Source organism: Nothobranchius furzeri, chromosome 13 (genome assembly GCF_043380555.1).
Source record: "Nothobranchius furzeri strain GRZ-AD chromosome 13, NfurGRZ-RIMD1, whole genome shotgun sequence".
NCBI classification, from domain to species: domain Eukaryota; kingdom Metazoa; phylum Chordata; class Actinopteri; order Cyprinodontiformes; family Nothobranchiidae; genus Nothobranchius; species Nothobranchius furzeri.
The window spans coordinates 40,375,425-40,393,344 of NC_091753.1; the positions used below are offsets into that span (position 1 = coordinate 40,375,425).

Genomic DNA, 17,920 nt, shown 5'->3' on the forward strand with positions numbered 1-17,920 from the left:
TCGTTTAACATCAGACCATCAACTTGGAACTTTAAACGGTCAATTAAATCTTTGACCAGCAAACACAGATGGGTTTCCATACTGAAGGGAAAAAATGTCAGGAATCAAGGAGTTTTTAGTGAGTTTGACTCCCGTCACCTCTCTTCCTCACTCTCCTACACCAGCTTTGTGTGTGTGTGTGTGTGTGTGTGTGTGTGTGTGTGTGTGTGTGTGTGTGTGTGTGTGTGTGTGTGTGTGCGTGTGTGTGTGTGTGCGTGCATGTGTAAGAGATATCATAAGAAACAGATTTTCCAGAAAGGAAATGAAAAGATTTGCTGTGAGAACAAAGGAGATCAGAAGTCCAGTCTCTCTGCACCGTCAGACCCACCCACAAGTGTGGAGGTAACCTTCACAGACGGAGCTGCATAAATCCTCGAGCAGGTCGCATTACTGCTCGCTTTCATCAATGTTTACTGGCATGTTACAGATTGTAATAACATTGGTCAGGACACAGACTTTTAATTTGGATGTTTTTTCTAAGGGTTTTAAACTCAGCTGTGGTAAGAGGAGAAGCAGAGCTGAGGAGAGACAGATTCTGGCGCAGACGACGGAGGTGGAACCACATTTGGCCCGAGATGAGAACAAGGCCTGTAAGGTTGCGCTCTATAAACACTCTTCAAATCACAACGCCAGACTTTTGTTATACATACTCGGCTCAGGCAACAATTTGTTAATGTCTTCGTGTTTTCAGTGGTCATTTGAGGTAAAATAATAAAAATCACTTTGAGTCATGAGGGTAAACATGTAGCTGGAGTGAGAAACGAACACAGAAACAAACGTGTGGAGGTAAATCAGAAATCCCCCTGGTTGCAGTTGCCATGTCTATCCTCCCCTCTCGTGCTCCAAAAGCTGAGATACAGTTATCGGTGTATTTTCTTTAGGTAGTGGGCCATAACTCTGCGTTTCTTAGATATATTGGATTTTGATCAAATGCTTGAAAAGTGGCACAAGGGTGAGGTGCTTATTTAAACTGTAATGTTGAATACACAAATCAGACTAGGTGCCGCAATGAGACGAGACACACACACACACACACACACACACACACACACACACACACACACACACACACACACACACATACACACACACACACACACACACACACACACACACACACATACACTCGTGCACATTCTCCTCTGCTCTGTGGATGGTTGCTTTGGCTGGGGCTTGAAGGGCCTCGCCTTGTTCGTTTTAACCCACTTCTCCGTTCCACCGAGCTGTGTAACCATAACAGTTTAATGACATGCTATTACACGACTATCACATGTACGGGCATCGTGTTAACACCAAAACCACACAGACATTAAGTAGGCTGGATCAGATTCACACACTGATTTTACTCGCTCTGCCTTTTGTTTTGCACTTCTTTTCAAATATCTTTAAAATGTTTTTTACTGAAAAACTGAAAAAGTTTCATCAAGCATGAATTTGCGCTTCATTACACTTCTGCTTTACTTTTTAAGTCTACCATATTTATTTAAAAACAAATAGCTTTTATACAACAATTTAAAAATTTCTGTACAGTTTTTATAGAAATATGCATTTAATGTAACAACAGTTTTTAAAACTTTAAGCTAGAGCTTTAACGTTGATATCAGTGATTGTCATATTTGACACCACTCTGCAGCCCTCTGCTGGTCAAAAACCACACATGATGGTTTTGTTGCGTGGGTAGGTGCCCTACAGAGGGTGCTCTTTACCTGCTTTAGGGCTGTTAGCGGCAATATTAGCTGTTAGCATTTTCGGTTCGTCAATCGTCAATAAAAAGGACAAGAAGAAAAAGAAGATTGCTATGTATTTGGAGCGGAAGCAAAGAGCTAAAACCAGAGTGAACATCGGCACAGCCTACATTAATTTGAGAGAGCCAAAGGAGGCCATAAAATAACTGATGGTGACCTGGCTTTGTTGCTACTGGAGTAGTAAGTAGTAATATATTTTGTCCAGCAGTGTGGATTTTTTTACTTTGTGGTTTACTTTAGTATCAGTTGGCTCATGTTAGTGTTAGCCAGGGGCGGACTGGCCATCTGTGGATTCTGGAGAATCACAGAGTGGCCGATAATCCAGGACGGCCGGTGGTCCGGCCCACCACTCTCCACGTATGCTTTTAACACCTGTTTCCCCCCCCTCAAAGCTATTTCGCGCACCAGCGCTCTAGGTGGCAGCACTGCACCTCTAAGTTGGATGCCAGCTACATTGGCTGTGGCTGAGGAGAAGAAGAAGCTGAAGCGGAGGGGAGGCAAAGGCAGCAGAAAAAAAAACGATGCAAAACCCGGCCGCTAGTAAAAAAAAAAAAAAAAAAAAGGAAATAAAAGGGTGGGGCTGAGAAGGCAAGAGAAAAAAAATTGCGGGCATTAGATGCTGAAGCCTCTAAATCTCACAAATTAACCGACATATTTAGCAGCACAGCCAGCAGCAGCGCCTCGCAGCAGGTTCACAGCAATGAAGAAGTCAGGCAGATAGCTACACAGCAACATGCCAGCAGTAATGAGGGACAGAAAGATGCGCTGGTTCCACAGGCAGATCCAGGGGAAGTAAGTATGGAATGTAAGAGGAGACACATTTGCAAGGATTGATGTTAGGAATTCATGTTGACGTTGCAATTTTATTTTATGATAACAGCTAAATTTAAACATTTTAGCTGTAAAAGGCCACATGTAGTGGGGTAATAAGAAATATGTTGTGCTTTTACGTGAAAAGGTTAGTAGTAGTGTTACAGTTAATGCTCACAAACTTTGAAAATCTTAAATACAGAAGTTACATTTGTAATGTTGCATTTTCATTTAGATGTGGTACTATTTGTGCAGTAAGAAGATTAATTACTGCATAAATTATTAAACTTATCAGTAATACTGCTTTTAATACAACATATAGTCAACATTAAAAAAACTTAAAAAGAAACTGAAACTATAAATATAAATATATAAAATATATAAAAAACTATAAAAGAAAACTGCTCGCTCGTTGTTAGCGCTAGCCAGCAGTTGTTATTCCACTTTCAACCAGTAAGACGGAGGAGCAGGGATTGCTCTGTGTTACTTTAAGTTCTAAAAATTTGAATTAAAATAGTCACAACATGAATCTGCTGGAAGTTTTAGGTGAGACCTGTTAATTATGTGTCTGTTGATGTAGTAAAAACTTAATCATAAGTATAGTTTCTTCTTCCCATGCTGCATTATTTTCATGACGTTGTTTTTGCATTCCTCCTCCCTCTGATTCATCGTCATCAAAACAGTAAAATACCAACAAAGGGAAGGCCTTGTATATTCTGTTGCATACAACAAACCAAGCTGTTTTGAGATGTTTATCTGATGCTAATAAATCTGACCCTCAGATTTGGCCACAGCAGCCAGATGCCAACGCTTGAAGGAAAGCTAATCACTTGTGATTAATGTCAAACTTTCATTTGATTGTGGGCTTGTTTTGGGGTAATCAGGCTCTGACAGAAGGTTCTGTGTTGGCTCAGCTGTTTACATAACGCTCCGCTGGAGACATGCTGACACTGTAAGGCAGTTGAGACGAAGAGTGGGGCAGGTTTTAAAGGTCTGGACAGTCTTTGGGTTGATTTGTGAGGAAATTACAGGTCAGTCTGTGCACAAAATGAAAAAAGAAACAGGTTAGACAATCAGGAATAATAAGAACAATTGGTGTCCCATCTTTGCTGCATGTTTTGTTAGTTTCCCTGCTCCAGCACGCAATGGTTCACTTATTTCTGCAGCATGTTCTCAAGGTTTCCATAATCTATTAATTACCCGGTGATTTAAATCAGGAGCATTGAAGCAGAGGAACATTTAAAACATGCAGGAAAATGGCCTCCAGGGAACACATTGCACATAATTGTTCTAGTGTGGTTCTTGGCTTATCTCAGAGTTTGATATTGCTTTGTTATTTTTAACATTCATAAGATATTCAAGCATAAATTACATATCTGGGCCAAAGTCATTCAGATTATTTGGGGCATCTAGAAACTCCTTTTTCTGGATGCCCATGTCATGTCATATCAGCAAAAATAAAAATAACAATAAATAAATAAATAAATAAATAAAAATGAAACCACCAAAGATTTTTCATCTGTGCAGTTGTTTTTTATCCAGAACAGCCACGGGTAAAAAAAAATAGTACCTAAAGATCCTCTGAGACAAACTCCTCCCAACCATCCAAGTGTGGTGATGGACATGTTTTCCTTTTATTTATTTATTTTTCTTCCCGTGTCCTGTCTGGCTGTGAAGCAAACAGAAGTAATGTCTGAATGCTGGTGACAAGCCTCACAGATTTACTCTCAGATGGAGCATCAAAGCATCTGCTTTTAATGTCATGCCTGACACTTAAAACTTTATTGTTACTGTTTTTTGAATGCTTGTAATTCCGACCGTACACGGAGACAGAGGTGAAAGAGAAAGGAAGAGACAAGGGGATGTCCACAGAAATAAACAATCAATGATGAACAAGACTCTGCTTCTGGACCTGCAGAAGGAGAAAAAAAGAAAGAAAAACAACACACAACAATACAACAGGAGCAAACAATTGCTGCGTCAACCTGATGAGGAAATTTCAAATCAACATTGTTTTACTGAACAATCAAACGATAATAAATCACAGTGCAATAAGTGCCAACCACAGCCTCAAGACATGTGTTGAACATACCCAAGTCCATACTCATGAGAGCACCATGTGAGCACCTGTGTGCGTACCCGCGCTTGTATTTGTAAGGTTTCTCTATAGGAGCGTCCAATAGAGAGTGTGAGGGGCCACAGATCTGCCCCCAAACATGTGTTGGAGGTAGAAGGAGCTCCAAGTCTCAGAGATCCAGGAGCTGCTCTAGAGCGTAGGGACCCCAGGGAGACTGCAACCAGAAAAGCCCCTGCCCCACCTAAGAGGCGCAGATGATTGCCCCGGGAGGCCACACCCAGCAGCCGGCAGAGTCCCGGGAGATATCAGCGGCAAGCCCACAGGCCCGCCCACAGGCCAGCCCGCAGCCTCCCACCCCCCAGCCGGCCGAGCCCGGGACCCAGCAACCCGGGATTCAGGGGCGACCATCCCCGCCGGGGACCCAGCAAGGCCCTGGGACCCAGATCCCACTAGGCAACCACCGGGATTAATCAGGCAGACGCCAAAAATCTTAATCCCCCTGACCCGGGAGCCACGAACACTCAGGCAGACCAAGGCACTTCAATCCACACCAGGTGTGGCAGGGGGAGGGGAAAACAAAGATGTATAGCATCAAAAGAAGTCCCAGGAGAAGGGAGGAGTCAAAGGCCCCACCTGACATATACAGTCATACACAGACACAGTCACACACTCCCTCCCTCATGCTCACACATACACATACAACCAAAAACTTACAAAAATGCATGCCGGACACCCACTCATGCTCCCCATACACACCCTATTCACTCTGGTCCCGGTACTGCTGCACATGGGGTACAACCATTACCGGTTCGCAGAGTTCGACCCTTTCTGCTGGGGTGCTGATGAGCAGGCTCCCCCGCTCAACTCTGAGCAAAACAACCCACCACCCCAGACCCCAACCAGACGACCAGATCTCCCTCCTAGCCTCCAGCCCTGGGAAGCCAAGCGACAACAGAAGTGTGCTAAGACCCCTAGTCTCCCTCCACCTGCTCCAATATAGTGTTAGTGTGTGTTGATAAGGTGTATTCCATGGCTGTGGTGAGCGGGCAGTGCGGGCATCGTCTGGCCTACGCCAGCTGATACCACCACACCACCCCACTTGCACCCACAGTTTGCACCCACTTGCACCCACAGCGCAGTTTAAAATTGGAAGTGGGCACCAGCACTCGGGATGAGGCTGAAAAATCCCCCTGCCAAATGCCGTTGAATGTGCTCACTCCCAAGGCCCTAAGTGTGTGTTTGTGTGGAATGTCGTTGGTGGAAGTGTTTAAGGTGCAAATAAAATTGGGGGGCAGGTTGCCACAGGAATGCGGAAATGGGGTCCATACTGCACCCCCTGACTTGTCCACCCCCCAAGGTCCTATGTGCATGATTGTGTGAGGGAGCAGGAGGAGAAAAATGTGTGGGGATTGGGGAGGAATGGCTGGTTGGGCTTAAGCCCTCCAGGGAGCCAGCTCCCCCAGTGGCCCCAATAGGCACCCTTGTTGCCAAAATGCCACCCAGGGCATGTAGACCCCAGCCCATTTTGCCAGGGCCCCAAGCAGCAGCATCACAGAGCCTCACAGAGTCCGAGGGCACCAACCCAGCCTCACCCCAGCAGAATATCTACTCCCATCCCTGCATTTGCACAACTTCCAGAATATATAAGACATAGGACATCCAGGTAAGTTTGGGTCCTGCCCCTCCTGAACATCCCCCTCCCCTGTGATGGGACAGCAGAGGGGCCAAGGTCTACCCGAGGCCCCTGAGCCCGGGCCAGGCACTGCCACATGTTCCCACCTTCTTCCCGGCAGCATACATGTCAAGACCCTACTACCAAGGCCCCGCCCATATCCCCACACGGGGCCGGCCACCCCCACACCCCGAGCCCCCAGGACCCCACCCAGACCCGCTCAGGGGTAATGCAGCTGCCAGGCAGCGACCCATGGCCACCACCAAGACCCTCAAGGGGCCTCACTCACAACCGCCAGTAGTCCACCCCCCAAGGCAACCCTGTCCCAGACACCCCCCAGTGAACCCACCACCAGGAAACATCCGGATACTCCAAACTCATACCCTCCACCCCATTCCCCACATCATCCCGCAGGACAATATCAATTATCCCTCATCATCGCTATGTGATGGTACAGATCAAAGGAGCCCAGAGAGATTGATTTGAAGTGGAAGCAGAGGCTGTATCAAGTGTAATATGATCTAACAAAAGATTTGTATACTGGTTAATGCAAAGAGTATCTCTATTTTTCCAATTCATGAGGATAGTTTTCTTAGCGATGCACATGACAGTCAGAACCACGTGAACCAAAGATGTTTCAATCGGGACATCGTCCAGGTTTCCCAGTAAACAAAGAGAAGGGGAAGTTGGGATATGACATTTCAGACACTTTGACAGGTCTTCACATACTCCACCCCAAAATTCCTGCACAGGTGGACAGGACCACATTGCGTGGATGTAATTGTCAGGAATGTTGTTTGTGCAGTGTGTACAGGTGTCAGATGACACAAACCCCATCTTGAACATCCGATGACCTGTACAGTGTACTCTGTGTAGAATTTTGTACTGAATTAATTGTAAATTGGGGTGTCTGATCATTTAAAAAGTTTTTAAACAAGTTTGGGACCAGAAGTTCTGGCCAAAGCTGACTGATACATCCACGTCCCATTTGTCAATAAGGATTGCTATTCTGTCATCTATTTTGGACAGTGTCTTTTATTCTTTAGAAAATAGTTTGGAGGGTTTGAGATTATAGAAGTCTAATACCCTTGGTGGTGTTTGTAATTCTATTTTATTGAGCTTAAAGTTTTGTTTGACCAAAGATTTTATTTGGTGATATTCTAAAAAGCTATTCTTATCTATTCCAAATTGGCCGACTATTCTATTAAATGGGATGAAGTCCAATCCTTCATATATGTGTTCCAGGAATAGGATTCCTTTACTTTTCCAGTCCGAAAGGTTCATCCTTTTGTTATTTAGCAAAATATCAGGATTATTCTAGATAGGTGTGCGTCTGCATGGTATTAGTGAAGACTCTGTCATTTTTAGATACTCCCACCATGCTGCCAGAGAGGTGCTGATACTAATACTTTTGAAGCCTTCATGTTTTCTTATGCCTGAGCTAATAAATGCTTTATCGTATTGCAAAGTGTCTGTTCTATATCTAACCAGGACTCATCTAGTGGGTTATCTTGCAACCATCTTGGTATATATTGCAGCCTGGCTAAGAAATAATAATAAAAGTTGGGTAGATCCAGTCCTCCTCTGTCTTTGGTCTTTTGAAGCATTTTAAAATAATTCGTGGAGATTTATCCTGCCAAAGGGAATTTGGTAATTGAGGAGTCCAGAGATCTAAATCAGTCAGCTGGTGGCTTGTTTGGGATAATTGAAAATAAGCAATTTATTCTGGATAAGACCATCATTTTAATTGTAGCAACCCTCCCCATGAGTGATATCGGTAAGGATTTCCATCTTGCAAGATCATCTTCCACTTTCTTTAAAAGTGGGATGTAGTTTAGTTTGGTTAGTTCTGCCAACTTGGGAGAGACATTATTTCCCAGGTATGTGATATTCCCTGAATCTAATTGTGTATTAAGCAAATTGACAAAAGAGAAATCAATTGGTAGAACTGTGGATTTTAACCAATTCATAGAGTATTCTGAAACTCTTGAAAAAGAGTTTATCAGTTCTATTGCTTGGGAGAGAGAGGATTGAGAATTTTGGAGAAAGAGTAAAACATCATCTGCATAAAGACTGGAATTATGTTCTATTTTCTTACATTTATTGCCTTTAATACCTGTTGTTTGCCTAATTGCTGCTGCTAGTGGTTCAATAAAGATAGCAAACAGTGATGGGGAGAGTGGGCATCCCTGCCTGGTCCCCCTCTGAAGACAGAAGCTAGCTGATATTTGATCATTTGTCCTGACACGTGCTGTTGGTGAACTGTATAATTAATGTTTGTAGCCCGTTTATGAAATTCCCAAAACCAAATTTATGTAAAGTTGCAAATAAGAACTTCCAGTTAACTCTATCAAAAGCCTTTTCTGCATCTAGCGATAATATACTCGTTTCTATGTTTTTACTGTAGGAGAAATCTAACAAATTAAGTAATCTACGTGAGTTTGTGGATGACTGTCTACCCTTAATGAAACCAGTTTGGTCAGGGTGTATTGTGAAAGGGGTTACCTTCTCTAATCTTTTTGCCAGGGCTTTGCAAATTATTTTGAGATCAACATTAATAAGAGAAATTGGGCGATAGCTGGTAGGAAATGCAGGGTCTTTACCTGGTTTTAACAAGAGACTAATATTGGCTAAATTCATGTTTGGCTTTAATCTGCCGCTCTCTTCGATTTCCCTCACCATTCTGAAGAATGTTGGAGCCAGAATGATTCACAATTCTTTGTAGAACTCTGCTGGAAACCCGTCTGGACCTGGAGCCTTCCTATTAGGCATGGATTTACCTGGAGCTCAGCTGACGTTAGTGGCGAGTCCAGGACTGTAGCTTGGCTGTCTGATAATTTAGGAAGTGTTATCCTGTCAAGGAACTCATTGATCTCGTTATTTGATGGGTTTATCTGTGGTGAGTGCAAAGTTTGGTAAAAGTCTCTGAAAGTGTTTACCCTTTCAGTATCATAAACTATATTCTCAGTTGAGTCTTTAACAGCAGATATGGTAGTTTTCTCTTTGTTTATTTTGAACAGGTTAGCTAAAAATTTACCTGATTTATTACTATGTTCAAAGTTTTCTATTCGTAGTCTTTGTGATAAAAATTGTGTCTTTTTGTCAATAATTACATGAAGTCCTAATTTAGCTTCACGTAATTTGCTCAGTAATTCTTCTTCTGTGGGTGCCTCTGAAGACTTAATGATTTCTTCTAACTCCTGAATACGTTTGTTTTCTGTTTTTTTCTTATGTGATGAGAAAGAGATTATTTTATCCCTTTCCTGCCTCCCAGAGAACAGATGCTGATGTTCCAGGCAGGTCATTAAGTTCTAAATATAAAGCCCACTCCTTTTTAAAAAATTCTATAAAACCTTCGTCTTTAAGCAGTGATGTATTAAACCTCCAGTTTTTGCTTGGTGGGATTATCTTCTTATTTACCAGAGTGAAAGAAACCAGAGCATGGTCGCTAACAACTATAGGGTGTGTCTCAGTGTCTGAAATGTCAGCCAACAATGAGCTGCTGACCAGAAAGTAATCCAAACATGAATGAGAGTGATGGTCATGTGAGAAAAAAGTACTCTCTACTAGGATGGAGAGATCGCCATGCATCACAAAGCCCATAATCACTCATGTACTGTTTAACTATATTAGCAGATTGCCAATTGCGCTGAGTCCCAGCTGTACTGAGCCTATCTGTTAAAGTGTCCATCCAAAAATTAAAATCGCCTCCAAGTGTAAGTGTACAGTCCAAGGGTTTGGAGAGTGCAGAGAAAAAATTATGAAAGAATCAAGGGTCTTCAGTATTTGGACAGTATATGCTGACGATACATACGCTTTGGTTCAGTACAGATATTTTTAACATTATAAATCTATCCTCTGGATCTGAAACGGTGTCCAATACTGTGAAATTGGTGTTTTTGTGTATTAACATATATACATATTTGGTCTATACATATTTTATATAAATATAGGACATCAACCGTATTAGTCTTTGAATGTTTAATCAGAACATTCTAGGATTCTTTGCTTTTTCAGTGATCAAACACACTTTGTATCAATTCAGACAGAGTCAGGTTTATAAAAGTTAAGAAATTTATTTTCTAAACAAATTAAAACAAGCCAAGTTAAATAAGACGACGGTGATGGATGAATATAAGTGGATAGAATGTGATGCATGGTGATTGAATGGTGTGTGTTTATCAGAACCTTGTATCTAGAAGAAACTGAGTTCTGGGTGTGAAAAGAATTTGGTCTGCATTAAACTAGGAAGTTGATTCTTATCAAAACCATATCAGATGCAATTCATACTGTGTCTACCTCACCCTTTTTGGAGACCCTCTTCACGTATCCGGAGGTCAGGAAGGTCGGATGACCTCTGGCCACCAAGGTTCAGTAGATTAACTGCAGCACTGACGCTCCAGTCCAGAGATGTCACCAGGCACAACAGGTTGGAACTAGTTTGCATTTAGAACAGCTGTTTCTGAATAGCTGAAGGAGCAAGTTGCTTTGTCTCTGCAGGCAGCTTTTAGCTTGTCGAATGCTCGTCAAGAGATGCGGTGGTTAGAGAGAGTTTCCTCCGGTGGCCAGTCTGGAGTTCTGCTCAAAACTAACAGAATGCTGAATCACTCCGCAAGTGATCCTGTTTTTATATTCTCATATCATGATTTACTTGGCCAAGAGGGACATGTCATGTTGAGAGGTGTTAACAAACAAACCTCAGAACATCACGCCTTCTTTCAGACAGAACATCTTTATGTGCATTAAATTACTTTAACTTTATCTCATGAACATTGTGTATGAGTGTAGATAATGATTCACTTGTTAAACTAAACATTACTGATCATAACATCAAAATGTTTCATTGTAATATTAAAATTCATTTCAACCTTATTAACTTAGGCACAGATTAATCAAAACATTTCATTTAACCATATTGTTCATTTCATTTCATGATTAATTAACTCATATGAGCTGAAAATGTTCACTTTATTCAGAGGCATGAGGAATCCTGTAGAAGTGATAAGGGAAGCTTAGGCCTTGAAACTGAAATAGTTAATTGACAATACGTTATCATGTGTTCAGAGCTGCAGAGGCCCGGACTCCAGCTGATGGAACGGCAGGATCCGGCAGATTAAAGGCAACAAATGTAGACTCCTGTCTCCATATGACCAGATACTGAAGAGGTCAAACTGTACATGAAAAACTGACCATTTCTGGACGCTACACCCTTGAACCTGATACAAAGCTTGGCACTTGAATCCAGTACACCATAGACTTAAATCATTTAAATACCAAAGTCACTCATTTTTTCAACACATTTGCAGTGATCTAGTATAAATGAATGCCTTCTGAGTCCATCTCTGTGGGGAAAAATGCTCTCACGCTCCTGTTTCAGGAACTAGAAGTTAGCCAGAGGAGTGGTGAGCTGAACTTGGTAGGAATTAGATTTTCTGATATCTTACCTCTGATTGGCTTACAGCAACGCAACTCTACCAGTGACTCAGTTTGCTTTGAAACATTGATGTTTTATCTCCACAAATAACACACATATGTAAGGGTTCTGCTATGTTGTGGAGTTGCTAATGCTAAGGGTTAGCTTTTACTAGTGACTGCTAATTTTCAGCATGAAGTGCAATTGACAGGCTATTCTAATTCAAGTGTTTCCCAATCTTTTTTTCTATCAGTGGCTAATACAGGAAATAGGGGTAGAAGACTATTTTCACATTTAATCTGCATGTTCTACTCAGAATGATTTAAAAAATAACAAGTAAAAACAATTTTTCAGTGAACTTAGTCTTTAAGGAAGAATCATGAAAGTCCATACTTTTATCATACATAAACCTTCACTCATGACTCTTTCAGCCCTCATCCTTCCTCTTCAATAATGTAATCATTTGATTATCAGCCTACCATTATTATCAAAAATAGATGTTTACTTTTTTAATAATAATTTTCATATTCCAAGTATATATTATACATCCAACTCTTCAGCTACTTCTCCTCTCACTCAACATGTCAAATTGTGACAAATCCAAAGTATAGTTTTACCTTCTTTTGGTTTGTTTGCCACAACTTGTGAAGTAGGCGTTTTTTCAGGATTATTCCACGAAGAATGTGATTCAGCTGCTGTTGGAGAGAAAATAAATCTGGCATTTACTTCATTGTCTAACTTAAATTAAAGTAGCTGGCACGTGCAATGTTTTACTTCCTTTTTGCAAAAAGTCTCTTAAATGGAAAAAGAAATTAAATCTCAGTGAGCGTAGAGTCAATAAAAGTTTCAAAAAGTTGAAGTCCATGACAGAACGTACAACTTCAGATGTCACACAAAAGCACTTTTTTCTCCACACACACAAAAAAAAGAGCACTCGCTACACCTGCTCTACCGGAAGGCCTGGGGGTCCCCGACTCGAGAAAACAAAGACACAGAGATGTGTTTGTGAACTTTCCAGTGCAAGTGAGCCGAAAATCGAACGTTTTCGCATTGAGATGCATCAAAAAACCTGAAAAGTTTCGAGAGCCTAATCAATTTACCAAAGGGTTTTTATTTGACTGCAGCGCTGGAGACAAATCTTTGAAAAGCCGGGGCTGACATTCTTGAAAAATAAATAAATAAAACAGGAACTTACTGAACCCACGCCTTTGTATTCTTTTGGTCTTTGTTTGTAGAAGCTTTGAACGTGGAGGAGGAGGTGGTTGGCTTCGGGTATCAACCTCAAGTAACATCACGCATGCACATACACATACACACACATCCATTTGTTCTGTGTTTAAAAGAAACATATAATGCTGTTAGACATTATTTTAAGTCAAGGTACTGATTTCAATGCCAAACGTCAAATCAGATGTAAAATGGCTGGGAGGGATTTTTATGCTAATGAGGTGGTAAATATTCTGATGATATGTCTACATGGAGCCTGAATGTGTTTTTATATCCCAGAGAAGGTGTGTGTCTCCCTTGGTGCAGACACGAGGATGGTGCACCCAGGGGCGAGCGGGGCCTGTGCTGGCTCGACTGCAGCGCCTCGCTGTTTTACCGCAGGAAGTAACACAAAAGAGCACCAGGAATTTTTATGAAAATACCTCCAATCCCCGGAGACCTGCGGGCTGACCTGATTATCACCTGAGTGTAATTCCACAGTCGGCAAGGTGCTGCTGCTCCTGAAGCGTGTGTGTGTGTGTGTGTGTGTGAGTGAGGATTCCATCACTGACAGGTATCATTAAGCATCATTAGATGGTTGGAGGAGTCTCACGCTGCTTTTGTTTTGTGTGCGAAGCTGTTTAGTCAGATGCACTCTAGGAAGATCACACCCTGAAGAAAACTCACCGACATTAAAAAACACACATTCGGTAAAAAAAAAAGGGTATTTATCAGTCAAGCTTGTTTTGTTACTGCATGCATTCTTTTGACATGAGCCCTGACTGAGGCGTTTTGGAAAAGAGGAAATCAAATAACAGGGCCAACAGGAGCAGAGCTGCAACCCCCTCCAGCATATACAAACAGAAATAAACCCTGGCTGTCTATATCTAACAATAGGACAGCAACTTTTACTTCAAGGCCATTGCAAAGTTTGAGCAGCCATTTAAAAGGTTTGTGCACATTTGTCTTCTTATGTGTTTAGGGATGCTGGCATTTTCTCATTCATTTCCTTCAGACAACTATTTGTTAGGCTGTGTTTATTGTTTGCTGCCAGGATGTGTCATAAGTGATTCTGTTGCTCTGCTGTTGATCTGTGGGACGATCAAGAGAAGCCACAGTTAACAGGTTCAGCATGTTTAAATGTGGAAAACAGTGAGGGGGAAACCAGTCAGCCCAGTTATCTGCACTGTGTAGCAAGCAAAGCCACAGTACAACTCCATTCATCTCTGGGCCCAATGAACCAGGACAGATGGACCAGATGGGGGCAAAGCGTAGCTGAGTGCTGCCATCTTCTGGCCAGGTGCGTCACAAGGAGAACAATGATCTTTTTTTTTTCGATTAAATGCATCCTAATAAATCTATTAAACTCTTAAACAAACCACTTGAGTAAAAGAAATACAAATTTTTCTTACGCCACTTTGCATGCAAAGGTGATTTTAGGATTACCTCCAGGATGAGAGCTTTCTGATTTTTCTAATCGTAATGTTAGAAGTGATCCCTTGAGGAGCAACTTATAAAACTTTAAAGTTTCAGTAAACTGTGCTTCTGTACAGCAGAATATGCTGAATGTCCTCGGGTGATTGTACAGTAAACAAGGCAGCAGCAGAGAAAAGCTCCTGGCTAACTCCCTCCATCCCGGAGTGAACGCATCACACTAATGCGTGGCGACGCGTGTTGAGTTATTGTGCCGAGTACCAGGCCGCTGGTTCTGCTCACAGGCCCGGTTTGATCTTTTATTTACACTCCTTTTTGCTCAGGATTTCAGGACAATTTTCTCAGCTCTTTACAGTCAACAAACTACAAAGCAAAGGCGCCCGTCTCTGGGAGGCATGTTGAAGAGAGAAAAAGACCGCTGCTTTGGCTGTTTGCTTGAAAAGCAACAAACCTCCGCCCCGCCAAATCGGTTCAGCCACTTTGGACTCCGTGCTGCCCTGGTAAATAGGTTGTATCAGTGTGACAGCTTGGAGAGAAAGGTCAGTGGATTATCTGGCTGAGGGAGGGCTGGGAGGGAAGTAAGGATACAGACAAACAGGCGCACAGGCAGACGGACTCGTAGTCGAGGTGTAGGACAAACCGTTTTGACAGCAAGTACTGTTGCATATTCACTCAAGTGGCTGTCAGAGAAAACAGAGCCAGTCCCTAAAACTATTATTCTGCCATTAGTTTTCTGCAGGTCACGATTGTGGCATAATGCAATAGCATTCATCTATTTCATTCATTTTAGTTCTTAGAGAGCGACACACAATTTAATTACCCGTCCTGCTCTTTGGCGATTGGAGCGGGAGCGAGCGCCTAGGCCCCCTCCCTTGGCTCGCTCACTTCTCGTAAATGATCGAGGGTGCCGAAACAATGATGGATAGAGTCTGAAAAGTGCATTATTTCTGATGCATTTTTGATTATTTCTACCCTTTCCCTTTTTTTCCCCAGGTAATGCAATAAGCCCGATATGCTCTGAGTTCTGTCAGAGACATGGATATTGCAACAGCTCAGCCATCACTTTCCATTGGCAGGAAAGTCATTGTTTCTGAAACAAGGCTTTCTCTGTTTTTAGCTCCTTTACTCTTTTTCTCCTTTTTCTTTTCTTTTTTTCCTCATCTACGCTTCATCTGTCTGTCTGTCTTCCTGCACAGCCGTTGTGATTTTTGTCTGTCTATCTGTCTCCAGCTTGGAGACATTCTCATTTGGACTAGTGCCTTGGAAGCCCCAGCAGACTGCCACAGTGGTTCCTCATCAAAACAATTCCACTGACCTCTTCAAAGTGAATGAATCAATAAGCACTCATATGTGGAGTTAAAGCAGAGGTTAGGCTGATATTTTTCAACTCCAGACACTCCCTTAACCCTAACATGCAGGCCAGAGCCTGAAACCTCTTTTTTTAGTTAACAGAATTCATTCTGTAAATAGAAAATTTCAATCTCTCTAAATACACCACCACTTTTCCATTTCCAGAACAAAACGTGTATAAAAAAATCACAAAACCCCCTTTGGGCTAATATTTTTTCTATATGTCAAAACTGGCTTCATCCACAATCTGACAATGCAAATGCTTCTGATGTTTGAGATGTAGATGCTCCCAGGAAACATCCATCCATATCGCTGCAAAACACTTTAAACCAGAGTTGTTTCTTTCTTTTTATCTATTAGTTTAAAACATATATTTAAAAAAAGCATGACTCTTCTTGGGGTATCACAAGGCTCACTTTATAGATATATTATTAATTAATAGAATAAGTATAATAAGTGTCCATTATTTGTTATAAGGGCAAAAAGAAACAGAACTGATTGGTTTATTGCAAAATTGTGAGCCAAATGTGTTTATTTACCCATTTATTTCATCCAGAGTTGCTATTTTAAACATTTCAGAATAAGTTGCTGCCATGCATTTAAGCACAATGAGCATAATTAATCAAAATAACTTCTTGCTGAAATATAGATATTCACAACACTTGAAGGGAGCCTTTCCTTAAAGTGTGAAACACGACTGAGTTTACTATAAAGAGTAGAGAGTACAAGCAGTTATTTAGCATTTTAAACATCTATACCCGTGTAACAAAGGTTTCCTTTTGGCTTTATACATGTTTTATGATGTCATGTTTTAAACTTTTGTCATGGATATGCATGATGCAGTGTTAAAATCAAATACAGTATAATGTCCTTAAAATAAAAAAAAATCTACAATTAACAATAACCAATATTTTTATATTTTAGGTAGTAAGTAAGTAAGTAAGTTAGAAAGTAAGTCAGGTTTATTTATAGTACTTATCACAGAAAGAAAAACAACACAGTGCTCCACAAAGATCAAGGAAACAAACCATAAAGTCATGAAATCATTTAATGATCTTTAAACAAATGAAAGCTAATTAAAATCACAAATGTCATTATACAGATGTAATGGTGTGAATATTAATTTAAGATTTAAATTAATAGCAAAGTTTATTTGTTAAACAGAAGATTCAGTGAGATTCTTTTCATTCGATAAACTGGAAATGCAACCCTTTTCTGTGTTTCGTTTCAATAATGAGGCAAGTTTAAAAATGAAGAAATTTATTTACTAACTATTTTAAACTGAAAGATTTGAAACGACAATCATAAAATGACAATTCATAGATGGCAATTTTAATGACAATCCTTAACAGCTGTTGTTTAAAAGCAAACCTGTGTTGGATTGAGCTAATTTGAGAATGATGAGTTTTGAATGCGTGAATGAAGTTCTCAGAAGGTTTCTTTCAGAGGGAATGGAAGGTGTTCTGGATGAAATGATGTTTTGCGGATAACTGAGTTATTTTTAGAGAAAACAGCATCAAACGTCATCTGTCGTGTTCTACCTCACCCAAAACAGGACCCCCTTTGTGGATCCGGACGTCAGGAGGATGGGTTCATCCAAGGTGGCACTTCGGCTGGCAGAGTAGACGCAAGTGTCCGATCGTCCGGCCCAGAGATGTCCTACACGGCTGTACGAAGCGTTTGGCAGATGCACGTTTTGTCTTTTAACTTAACTTCAGAAATCAGTGACTCTGGGAGAGTCTTGCGTTAGTTTCGTTTGTTCTTTAGCCATTCTTGTCGGCATGACAGAACAGCTTGCAGAGGGTCATGGAGACGGCCATTCTCCTTTCCTCGTGGTGTTGGTTGAAGAACTGGCCGTGAAATCTGTGATGGTTAGTTTTTACCAAACTCTCTCAGAACACTCCCCCTCTCTCCGGAAGAAAGCTTGGTCATACGTCAAAACATGTGCTGCAGTTATTGTTATCTGAACTCTGTGTTGGCTGACAGGGTGAAGGTCTTCTTTGCTGAACACATCTTTAATCATTATAATAATTATCATTACAAGACCCAAAGCATAATAATCCATTTCATGTAATTAAGATACCTTTATAATGAGCAAAGTGATCATGTGGTAATGATTATTTAAACAGTAATAAAATCAATGAAATATTAATTATTTAATTATTATCATCGTG

The 17,920-nt window shown here is 41.2% G+C and overlaps 1 protein-coding gene across 1 annotated transcript in view; it reads right to left on the reverse strand.

The window, feature by feature from the left end:
• LOC129163981 (uncharacterized) overlaps positions 1-17,582 on the reverse strand; it is a 67,196-nt gene extending 49,614 nt beyond the window's left edge. Inside the window, exon 1 of the mRNA XM_070543526.1 lies at positions 17,293-17,582. The gene's annotated coding sequence lies outside the window, so the exon portion shown is untranslated. The remainder of the gene's footprint in view (positions 1-17,292) is intronic.
• Between the last annotated feature and the right edge of the window lie 338 nt (positions 17,583-17,920).